The 12727-nt window shown below is 35.9% G+C and overlaps 1 long non-coding RNA gene across 1 annotated transcript; it reads left to right on the top strand.

The window, feature by feature from the left end:
• Window positions 1–6: 6 nt before the first annotated feature.
• LOC128249299 (uncharacterized) lies at window positions 7–7877 on the top strand. Its single transcript, XR_008265398.1, has 2 exons — window positions 7–3576; window positions 5968–7877. It is a non-coding gene; the product is annotated as an uncharacterized LOC128249299 (long non-coding RNA).
• The last annotated feature ends 4850 nt before the right edge of the window (window positions 7878–12727 follow it).

Genomic DNA, 12727 nt, shown 5'->3' on the forward strand with positions numbered 1-12727 from the left:
AAGAAACAAGGAGAGAAAAAAATGTGTGTAGTGGCTAGCGATCTATCATGTATACACACACACACACACACACACACATTATAAATGAAAGACTCCAATGTCTAGTATTCCAAGTTGCTTGCTTTCAGTCAAGCCTGTTTCTGTTTTCTTTTGAATATTCACTGTCTGAATATTTTTTCAAGTATGAAATGAAAGTTTGAAAGACATTCTTACCATTATGCTCTTTTGTTTAGAAACCATTTGAAAAATATATGTGAAATGGTTGCTTCAAGCTCACACTCTTGATTTATTTTCCGGTTCTCTTGGTAATGTTATTATAAAAATGTCATAGATTCTACACAGTAGGAATCATGAAATTGTGCTGCTGCTTAAGCAATGTTCCAAAATAATCAATTTAAGTAATACATTTCATTAATGTCTTTAAAACCAATGTGTATGTATGTGGATGTTGATTTTGCATTGTCCTGTGCAGACACATGTATGGAGAGATATGTACACTCATAGACACACATTTATACACAGAATTATATATACAAGTATACGTATACACACATGCATGAATACATATACTCACATATAGACATGCAAACACACACACACACATTTAAACTTATATGAATAAAGTCTATCACTTAAACATTTCAAAAACTAAAAGATACTTAGCCACATGCATACAAAACATAACGAATGCATTTGTCTTGTTCAAATTATTGGTGCCATGTGTCAAAATTCTCAGCTATTTGATCAAACAAAAGTCACACAGCATCTTTGATTTGACACTTCCTTTTCTGTAAAGTTGTGCACTATCTATAAAAGACCAGGAAATTTTGAATTTGTGAGGACTTGTCTCATGCATGAACCATATAAACTCTAACAAAGTTGTAGCACATTTCCTGTGGGTTTCATTGATCCACTATACATTTCAGGTTGATCACTGCTGTTTGATTCAACCTTTGCATTATTCTATTGACTTTGCCAGACAATTAACATATGAAGTGATTAAATGATTATATTTTCATTTTCTAAATGTTTCTTTTTTTATGTTTACAGATGTTGATGAACAGGATTCAGTTGATATGAATGTTTTTTTTATTATAATCTAATGTCCTCTTTGTTGTTCTTCATTCTGTGAGCCAGCGCTACTCAAGTAGATTGATGGTGAAAGACATTCATCCCTATGCAATCTTATGTTTTATTTTGTGATATTATATTTAAATCTAATGCATCAATTTTTTTATATGGTAGTGTATCATTATGTAGCAATTTGGTTACTGTTTCTAGCAAGTTGAATGACTGTAAAGACACCTTCAGTGACATATCCAGAATTTATGTTATACTCCAGAATTTACAATATATACTCCAGAATTTACGTTATACTCTAGAATTTACATTATACTAGAATTTACGTTATACTCCAGTTTCATTTTGATAGTAATGATTTAATGATTAAATTTTGGCTTTCTTTTATTAAATTTACATGAACTTCAGTATGAAAACTAGATTTTCAAATTTATATAGATATATGTAATCATCTTAAGCATTGGATACCATGGACTACATTATTCAATGTGTCTTCTCTCTTTTAAGATTGTAGGACAGGATTAAGGTTAAAACCTCTGCAATTTACATGTCAACCCAACAAGTTTTCAGATATATTTAGTTTTCATTTAGTCTGAAGGAATGAACTATGTTTTACCTATTTATCTCGGAGGGAACAAGGCAGACTTTTCATGGTTGTCTGATCCACTAAAACTAGCTACAAAATCTGTTGGATGTCAATCAAATCCAGTCACAAGGCTTTAGTCAGCCCAAGGCTATAGCAGAAGACATTTGCTCAAGGTGCCATGCAGGAAATCCTCGGAGTTTTCCAAGAAGTCGATCTTAAATCCTCGGAACTTTCCAGGAAATCCTCAGAATTTCCCAGGAAGTAGATCTTATATCCTCGGAACTTTCCAGGAAATCCTCAGAATTTTCCAGGAAGTTGATCTTATATCCTCGGAACTTTCTAGGAAAGATTCGCTCATTAGTTGCTTGATCTTAATCCCTTGAGTATGTCCTTTAGTGGCTGAAAAGATGTGCATCTCTGATCATGAGCAGTAGTGAAGGAGCATCAGAGCAATGTGTTGAGAGGGGTTTCAATAACTGTAACAAAAACAAAGTTTGAATGAAATGTTAGCCATTTTACATACTTTCTAGTGGTAAGCAAATAGGAAATACCAGTTGCTACCCAAGGACAAAAATGGTCTCACACAGTGTAATTGCATGCCTATATCCCTGTGTGCATGTGTGTGTGTCTGTTTGTTTGTTTTATCAATTGAAAATGTAATTAATTTTTTATCTACAGCAAGAGCATTACATAAGTTTTAATTTATTCAATTGAGTGTTTATGCATGTTGTGTTGCGACTATGCACATTGCGATTGTGTGCGTATTTGTGTTGTCGTTATTATTTGTCTGTTGTGTTTGTGCATTGTAAAGGATATGTATTTGTGTTGTTTGCTGTGAGTTGTATGTTAATATTTGTATATTTAGCATGAGTATGCATCCATTATCAACTCTCCCTATCACTCATGCACACACACACTCACTCACACACACATGCATTTATTCATGATCCTGCATAGATGTATTTATGCATGCACATTAGCACATTGCAAGCATCAATAAGTGCAAGCCCATACAAATATGAAACATGTTTGTATGCCTATATGGATACGCTTGTCTACTTTCAGAAGCTTACCTTTCATACACATACATATGCGCACATGTGCGGCATTCCTGCACACACATGCATACTGACACACAAAATAGAGACTCAAATGTTTCTATGTATGTGCTCTCAGTGCATGTACTCATATTTTCATATGGATGCACACACGACAAATTCTAGTTCAATCACAAGTTGATGAAATGCAAGATGATTAATGTGACTTACATTGAAAACTAAACAAATGTACTCTGTAAGTTGCAATAAAGCAAGGAATGAATTTGAACAAGATGAGATGAGACAAAGTAGGTAAAATAAACTGGTGTTAATTTTCAAAAAATGGTGATATGGAAAAATAACAGATGGTAAAATAAATATAACCTTCCGTAATTTGCTTATGGTCAGCCACTGCATAGTGCTAATCAGTCACCATGTGGTGACTGAAATATGAGAGAAACAATCACTTTTTTCAGTTCACAGCACCACTCTGCCTCGTGTCTGTGACCGAAGAGGAGATAACTACTCCAAAATGCTTGCATCTCACAGTCCAGACAGGTGGCTCTGTGAACTGATATTGGTGTATTAACACCATTCTGTCTACAGCAAGAAACTTTCCCTATGACAAAACACAGTGAATAGCTTATTTACGAGTCCAAATATGCATATTTGAACTGATAATAACATTACATTTTTACATTATACACACACACACACAAATACATACATACACAGACACACACATATATATAATAATAATAAATTCATATATCCTTATATATATCTTAACAGAAACTAAAGAAACAGAAACAGATTCTGAGGCTAAATCCCCAAATAATGACGCTACACACAACCGTTAACAATTACTTAACTGTAAGTATGAATCCATTTTAATGTTTTCTCTATATTCAAAATGAGTTTGGAAAAGGAAATTTGGGCGTTTTCAAATAGGGCATGGAAAATGGACTCAAATGAAAGAAAAAAAAAATGAAAGTGTGTGTATATACATATATATAATTTACCTTAAAAACATATTTATATATATACTAAATAATTTCAGCTTAAAACATATATACTAGTGACCAACGAGGAAGAACTTAATGTACGACAACAGAAATTGAGTAGGGACTCCTTCATGCACTACGACAGAAATTATGAAAAAAAACCTTTTTCTTTCGCTCCATCTTTTTCTCTTTCTCCTTTTTTTTTTATAAAGACTCAACATGACTGAACTTTCAATCATGTATGTTTGTTTTATCTTCAGTAGAAATTCAAACTTATATTACTGTCTATGTCTGTGAAACTCATCCAAAATTCTATGAGCATTTGAACACTTGAACATTTAAAAATATTTCTTCAAGTTTTCCCTTGTAAATTTGAACCGTCTTAAACCCCTAATTTATTTATTTTCATCATTGATAAACAAAAGATTGCTGAAACCGGTTTGGTATTTGAATAAATTACGAAATATAAAAACAAGTACACGTTTTTAGATTAAAGAGTATTTTCAAACTACAAAACACACACACACACACACATATATATATATATATATATATATATACACACACATGTCATATAGACATATAAGAAATTGAGTGGGACTGGAAATACCATCTGTCTCCTGTTCCTTCTTGCACTTTTGCTGTTTGTCACACTCTCTTTCTTTCCCTTGCTCTTCTCTCTGGTTGGGTAGCCATGTATCTCCCCTACAGCAGCACACCTGTTTCTGCCCTCATTCTTGATCACACTCTCTCTCTCCTTCTCTTGCTTTTCTCTCTGCCTGGGTAACCAAGTATCTCCTTTACACCAGTACACCTGTTTCTGTCCTCTTTCTTGTACCACTTGCTCACTCTTTCTTCCTCTTCCTCTCTCTCTTCTTCTCCCTCTCCCTCTCTTTCTCTCTGGCTGGGTAACCATGTACCTTTTCTATAGCAAAACACCTATTTCTACCTCTGTTTCTCTGTCACACTTTAACCTTTCATCATCCAACTCAAGATCCCCTCCCCTCTCAAAATTCCTTGTCTTGCAAGTTACTCGTTGACCCTGCTGGTGTTGGTGCTGGTGCTGCCATGTAAATCTCTTCCAGTCCAAACTGCAAAATGGTTGGCATTTGGAAGGTCAAAACTGACCTCACCTGTGCTGGTGCCATGTAAAAGGTACCCAGTCCACTCTGTGGAGTGATTGGTGTTAGGAAGGTCATTCAACCATAAAAATCCTATCAAAACAGACACAGTAACCTGGGGTAGTCTTCTACCTGGCCAGCTCCTGTCAAACTGGCCTACTCATGCATGCATGGAAGATCGATGTTAAACAACAACGATGATGATGATGATAAAGCTGATGATATATATATATATATAAATGCATATATATATATATATATATATATATATATATATATATATATATATATATATATATAATTATAGGGGGTGAAGGCGCATGGCTCAGTGGTTAGAGTGTCGAGCTTACGATTGTGAGGTTGTGAGTTTGAATCCCAGACCGGGCTGCGTGTTGTGTTCTTGAGCAAGACACTTATAAATAATTAATTTCATTAAATTAAATAAAAACTATGTTTATTAGAATTATCTATTCTCTCTCATAAAGAGGTTCGTCTTCTTGGCTGTAGTTTCTGGCTCTGAATTTCTGGAACCACTGTTGACACTGGCTTACGCTTATTGTCTGATGCCCATATACTGCATTAATATTCCTCACACTTTCCATTGTGTTGTTGCCTTTATTGAACTCATAAAGCAAACTATGCCGAATATGCTCCTTTGTCACTTCCATTATAGCTTTGAAAAAATAACTGTTAAAATCGAACTGCACTCTTCAAAACTTGCACTAAGAATAAATACTTGGTTAGATTACTACCTGCTTTTAAAGCAAGTTGACGCAGGTAGTTTATCTTTTAGTTCATGCAGTTGATAAAACCGCATTATTTATGGGATGATCCAATACTTGTCAAGCAGATTTCATAACATCAAAAATTTAGAGGAAGTGATATAATTAATGTAATTTAGAAGGAATTCTCTGATCTTTTGTCAACATCTAAACAGAAAACAAATGTTGACACTAAAATATTCCCTCAAAAACTAATTTCATCTCCAAATCCAAATTTTATGTTTTATCTTTTTCTTGTTTCAACCACTGAATTATGGCCATACTAGAACATTGCTTTGAGGATGATTTTTTTTTTGTTTTGTTTTGTTTTATTATCATGAATATATATCAAATGAATTTTTTCATTTTCTTTTACAGACTAGAAAATAATTCTTCAAAGATTGATGTGTTCAGACAAATGTCTACTTCATTTAGTTCCTGCATTACATGCTGATCTTCAATCACTTAAAAACTGTTTGGTTGTAAACAGTCTTTCTACTGTGTTAAACTTTATTAAGGGTGTAGATACAGTGATACCTCACAGTACAAGTTTAATTCATTCCATGACTGAGCTTGTGTTATGATTTACTCATTTTACTAATCAATTTTCTCCATTGAAATTTATTAAAATATATTTAATCCATTCCAGCTTAAAAAAAAAAAAAAACACCCAAATCATTTTTGTGGGTTTTGAAACAGAAAAGGAGCAGTTACAAGGCAATTATAAGAATATAATAAAAAGAAATATGTCAACTGGTTTTATTAATTTAATTACCTTAAAGATGGGACAATTTTTGTGTGAGAAAGATGATGGAGTAGGGAGGAGGTGGATTATTATCTGGAAGGAAAACCTCCTGCCATTACGACTTCCAGAAGAACAGTTTCCAGCGTTTTCTCTCTCACTTCACATTCAGTTAGGCTTTTTGGACACACTTTCTTCACTTTTCACACTTGCAGGTCGTTTCACTAGAAACATATCAAGAAAAGCCTGCTTTTTCCTGATTTTCAAAATGTTACAAAAATGTACCAGAGCAGCGTCATTATATGAAGTAGCTGCATGACTTGTAGATACTTTTTCAGGATAATATTTTTCTACAAATTCAGAAACATACTGCCACTTTGCCAACACTGCCCTTATGTCACTCGTAGAGATAACCTTCTCTGCTACACTGAATTCCTCTGGGAACAAAATCTCTTCCACTGCATCCAAATGCTGCTGTTCCTGAAGCTGCAGGAGTTCATCTGTCATCAACTCCTTTGAATGTTCCTCAACAAGATCGTTAATGTCCCCATTGTCAACCTCTAGGCCCATGAACTTACTGCGAGGTTCTACTGTAATGAATAAAGATACCAAAAAGTAACTAGTGGTATATTCAGCCGCCAAATTTTGACGTTATATAGATACTAACAATGATTATTGGACTTTTTGATATTTTACTAACTTTCCGTTCTCTTTAGAAAACAGTCTTATTAATTTCTATTAATTTTATCCTTATTTTTAAGATTTTAAAAAATTGACTGTGTTTCTGAAATATTGTGGTGGAATTATTTTTAACTTGGATCTCTTTTAACCTGAGGAGCTTGCTTAATATCAACATTAATTTAAAGATTCATTTTAACATATAAATATAAACAAATTGTGGAGGCGCAATGGCCCAGTTGTTAGGGCAGCGGACTTGTGGTCATAGGATCGCGGTTTCGATTCCCAGACCGGGCGTTGTGAGTGTTTATTGAGTGAAAACACCTAAAGCTCCACGAGGCTCCGGCAGGGGATGGTGGTGAACCCTGCTGTACTCTTCCACCACAACTTTCTCTCACTCTTTCTTCCTGTTTCTGTTGTGCCTGTATTTCAAAGGGGCCAGACTTGTCACACTCTGTGTCACGCTGAATATCCCCGAGAACTACATTAAGGGTACACATGTCTGTGGAGTGCTCAGCCACTTGCACGTTAATTTCACGAGCAGGCTGTTCCGTTGATCGGATCAACTGAAACCCTCGTCGTCATAAGCGACAGAGTGCCAACATAAACAAATTACAGAATATCATTACGACTGGCAAACTGTGATGTTTAAACTACATGTGGATTGGTCAAAACTGTATTCCGTAAATTCGGCTTGCTGGAGCATTCTAAGAAGTACAACAGTTGTCAAGAACTCAACTGTTAGTTAAGTACATTTGAAATCTGAAGATTACTACCAAAACATATGAAAGTGCTAATTGAACTTTATGAACATTACAAAATATTTTTTTACTGTTAAAATACTATAATAAAAAATGTGAAAACCAGACCATGTTTTAACTTTATTCAACTGATATATTATTCTATCCACATTCACACAAATTCGAAATTTATATATATATATAAAGGTATTTGGATTCTGTCATGGAGGAAGCCGATGTTCAGTTTATGTGTTTGCTGACTATACTGTTTTGGTGTCTCTCTTGTTTATAATCAGGTGTAGAATTGGTTGAATGCGGTGTAGAACATTAAGTTGACAAAACTTTTAGGATGCGTTAGAAGTTATTTATTAAAATGGTAACATTTGCTATATCTGGTGACCCCGAGCAAGAGAATTGCATCCTTCACAAATATTTAATATCTGGTGACCCTTGACTTCAACCAAATAACTTTATATATATATATATCCCATGAGGGATTGGTGTAGCAGCATTATAATCAACTGCTACAAAAGCAAAGGTGATGTCTTAGACAGAAATAATTGCAGAGGCATCAAATTGCTAGACTAGGAAATGAAAGTTACAGAAAAAGTCATTAATTAGGAAGAAAGCTAACCTAGGTGAAATGCAGTTTGAATTTGTGCTAGGTAGAAGCACCGTTGATACCAAGTATCAGGCAGAGTAAAAAATAAGCAATGTTTTGAAACATGAAATTCATCATGATATATTTCAACAATGCAGAAATTTTATTCATCAAAGTAAGTACCATTATAATCTACACATTTTTACCAACGAGTTACAAGTTTGTTTATTCCAGTAACAAAAATCTGCAGTTCTGGAGCTGATAAACTCTTTGAACGCACTTTCAGCATCAGTTTGATTTTTTAACTCCTCTCGCAGGAAATCATCAAGGTGCTTGAAAAAGTGGTAGTCGGTAGGAGAAAGGTCTGGGGGAATAAGCTGGGTGGGGAAGAACTTCGTAGCCAAGTTCCCTCAACTTCTGGGGTGTCATTTGTGAAACATGTGGTCAAGCATTGTCATGAAGAATGATTGGCCCTCTTTGGTTGACCAGTGTGGGACGGAGGAGCAGCAGTTTTTCATTCATTTTGACACTGTCATGCCAATTTATTTCTGCAGTAATGGTTTTTCCAGGTTTTAAGAAGTTATAGTGGATGAGTCCAGCAGTTCACCACCAAACAATCACCATAACCTTCTTTTTGAAGAGCTCAGGTTTAGGGAAAGTTTTCGGTGCTTCACCTTGGTCCAACAAGTGTGAAGAACGTTTTTTTATTATTATACAGAAGCCAACTTTCATTGCAAGTTACAATATGGTCAAGAAATGGATTGGTCTGGTTACGGAAAAGAAGTGATGAGTAAATTTCATAATGATAAACTACCTGCATCAACAACGCAGCGAAAAGTGCGAGGAATGTTAATGCAGTATATGGGGATCGGAGAATAAGCGCAAGCCAGTGTCAACCGGGGTTCCAGAAATTCCGAGCCTCGTCCTGGAAGATCTGTAGAGCTCAACGAGAATGTCCTGTAAACCCTGGTGTCCAGGGTTTGCAGGACGAACAAAATCCCATCGTAACCGTTGAGGAACTAGCTAAGAAGCTTGAATTTAATCATTCAACCATTCATTGACACCTGCGTGCCATCGGAAAAGTCAGCAAATTGACTCAATGGGTTCCTCATAAACGTTCCGAGTCTAATCGTGCGCAGAGAGTGAATGTATGCTTTTGACACTGGAGAATGTATTCCAGATGAGCAACTCTCGAACGGGGAATGAGTTGTCCAGTGCCAAACATCACCGCAAGCAATGCCAACTCTCTGTCGAGAGGGCAAAATTGGCAGCCTCGAAGTTCGATTTAATAACATCGTTGAATGCTGCGTAGTGAAGAAAACGTCCTATACAGTAATGAAAGAGAATGAACGCAGTCTGGACATGTCGACAGTAGTTCTACAGTGCAATTTTTGTAGTTCATAAGCATAGCAAGTAAGACATAGAAGAACTTTGATAAGTGTGTATTCATCGTTGTGAAGGATGCCGGTTGATGGAGGGATGCCCTTGTTTGATTATGAGACAGTTCGGAAATAAAAACGAGGTTAGTCAAAGAGTTACTAGATCGTTGTAATCATGCTGACAGCGAAACCATAGCAAACGCACACAGTCAGCGCACACTCATATTCACATTCCACACTAGGCTCGGGAATATTACAGAGAACTTCGTAGACGTGTGCACTGTGGAAAACCACAGAGGAAAGATAGCCCGGCAATGCCGACTTCCAGCCCATATCGTTGAAAATGATGTTGCAGATGAATTCCACTAACAAGCAAATGGAAACGTCGAGTTGGTGGAGATGTCGAATTAAAGATAGTGAGCTGCACCCTGAAAAGAGAGTTTTGAAAGAGTGAAGCAGTTCTACCACAGAAAGCAAGCTCGATGATAATCAACCAAGCACGAATTCTGGGTAATCTTTGTCATGTTCTCACGCTTGGTTTGCAGACATTGGTGGACAACTTTCTAGTGAATCAAGGAGCCGAAAATATAGGCATTGTCCCGCAGGTAGACCAGAATAAATTTAACGTTGCGTACGGTGTCATATAATTGGCTTATTATTTCTGATTTGAACGCAAGTCCAAGAAGCGACACTGGTGAAATAGCGTCGTTTCATTTTTTCTATTTTACAAGAAGGCAAAAAGCATCGCCAGGTAAATACTCAATAAGGTGTATGGATGTAGAACCAGTCACACTGCTATTGACAAAAATATTAGCTAAATAATTCTAAGGGAAATAACTTTAGGAGCTTAGTGAAAATTCATGGGAGTTCTTTCCCTTTGAACGTCGTTTTTTTTTTTTCTATTTAACATTATAATAAATATTGTTGAAATGACTATAAGCTGATAATGATTAAAGCTGAGTGATTAAGACGTTCTTTTTGTAATCATGAAGTACGGCATTCAATCCCAAAGCGTAGCATCTTGTTCAAATGTCTGTAGAAGATTTATCCATTGTACGATAATTTGGCAGACAACATTTGTTTTCTAATGAAACACTTTCAAACTCGGGATACTGGTAGAATGGTGTCCGCCAAATCAGAAAGATCCGATAATTTAGTATTAAAGTTTAGTCGATCCGGAATGTGTATGGTGAAAGCAAAAAAGAAATCTGTAATTTAATCAAACTCGCTCATTTCCCAAATTACATGGTTGTGGCTTTCTCAAGCACAATTATTCTTTTTCACAATGTTTTGTATTAAACAACAATATTCTGATATCATTACACAGATGCAGTTTCGATTCTTATTCTACACACACACGATTGTTTTGGTATTCCCGGTTTACATCTGAAAATAGTAAACTGGCAAAGATTTGTTTTAAGTCGGTAATAATGTGTGTAAATAATAGAATTATGTGATTGTATAGAAATGAAAGCATAACATTCAAATAGATATTTCCTTGTCCTGACTCTTCTGGATAGCATAATGTCTTTTTTTTTGGTCAAATGTTACATTTCATATAAAGTAAATTACGTTTTTTTTTTGTTGCTGTTGTTTTTTTTACCTTGTAGGAGAACGACTGTGCGAACCAAAGGAGATGGCGACGAACGGGAAGAAGCTCCTTTTAACGTGTCACAAGGTCGACTCAAAACATGTAATATAACATAAGCAGGCTCGCCTGTGAGATGCGAGCAAGTGCCAGCAAGGGAGAGAGATGAAAGACAACCGTTAGATATATATAAAGAGTAAGTTTTATTAGGGTAGTCAACATATAGTATTTCATCATACTGTAGCGTGCGCCTTAAGTTATATATACATAAATACGAACGAAGTAGATAACAGTTAGCCTTCAGCCACACCTTTGGACCCTGTTATGTCCACTACTCTGATTGGTTGGCATTGGTGCAATTTATCTCCTGCTCTGTTGTGCACCAAAGTGCAACCCAACCAATCGCAGCCTTCTGATAAGGTCACGCGAGACAGTCTTTTCTAAACTTCCGGTGAGCCGACTGCATCGTATAAAATGCTAGCTTCACACTGTTTCCAGGTCTTCTGAGCTCTAGCCACTGACCATACAGCCAGTTCAAGCGACGACACAACAGCAATCTCTTTCTTCGTCGCCGACATCCTCTTAACGTCAATATCGTGTCTCTACGTACACACCAACCAGCAACGCTCGCACAGGTTCTATCTCCACACTGTTTGTGAATTACTTCACCATTGTTAACAGCAAATACAACCTACAAGAACTTCTGTAACAACTGACTCTGCATCGTAGCCACAGCTTCTTATACGACAGTACCTCAACTGGCTCTGCATTGCAGTCATAACTTCTTGATACAGCATTTCAACTATCGTGTACCTTGACTACGAACTGGTATTTATCATTCTTGTGTCTGAACATTCTTCTAACATCATATTATAGACTCTTTCTATGCCCTGTACTTATCACACACGCATACATCTATGTTTGTACACACACACTTTGTATACATGACAGTCTGTCTATTATGTTTATATGACGCACACAGTCACACATGTTAACCTATAAATAAAATCTTCTCTTAAACCTTCTACCCCGGTTGTGTCTCTCTTTTCCTTCTGGCACTTATACTCATTTAATCCTTCCTCATATTTTATTTGTATCGATTGTGTGATGTACTAGAGGAGCCATTCTCATCACCTCTCCTTCCGCGGTCCAGATGGAGTATATGTAATCTGAACTTTTCCCCCCTTTTTTTAATTTTTTTTTTTTTTACGGAATCCCATGTTTTAGGCTATGGAGATTCCGATTCTAAAAAAATTTTTCCAAAATCTCAAATTCAAAATTTCGCCCCCCCCCCCACATTTCCTCATTTAAAAATATTTTCCGGAATTTTTTTTCCTTTTTTTTTAGAAATGTGTAAAAAAATACGGAGATTATGATTCTAAAAAAAACTGTTTGAAAAATTCCCCCCCC

Source organism: Octopus bimaculoides, chromosome 13 (genome assembly GCF_001194135.2).
Source record: "Octopus bimaculoides isolate UCB-OBI-ISO-001 chromosome 13, ASM119413v2, whole genome shotgun sequence".
In the NCBI taxonomy this organism is placed as follows: Eukaryota; Metazoa; Mollusca; class Cephalopoda; order Octopoda; family Octopodidae; genus Octopus; species Octopus bimaculoides.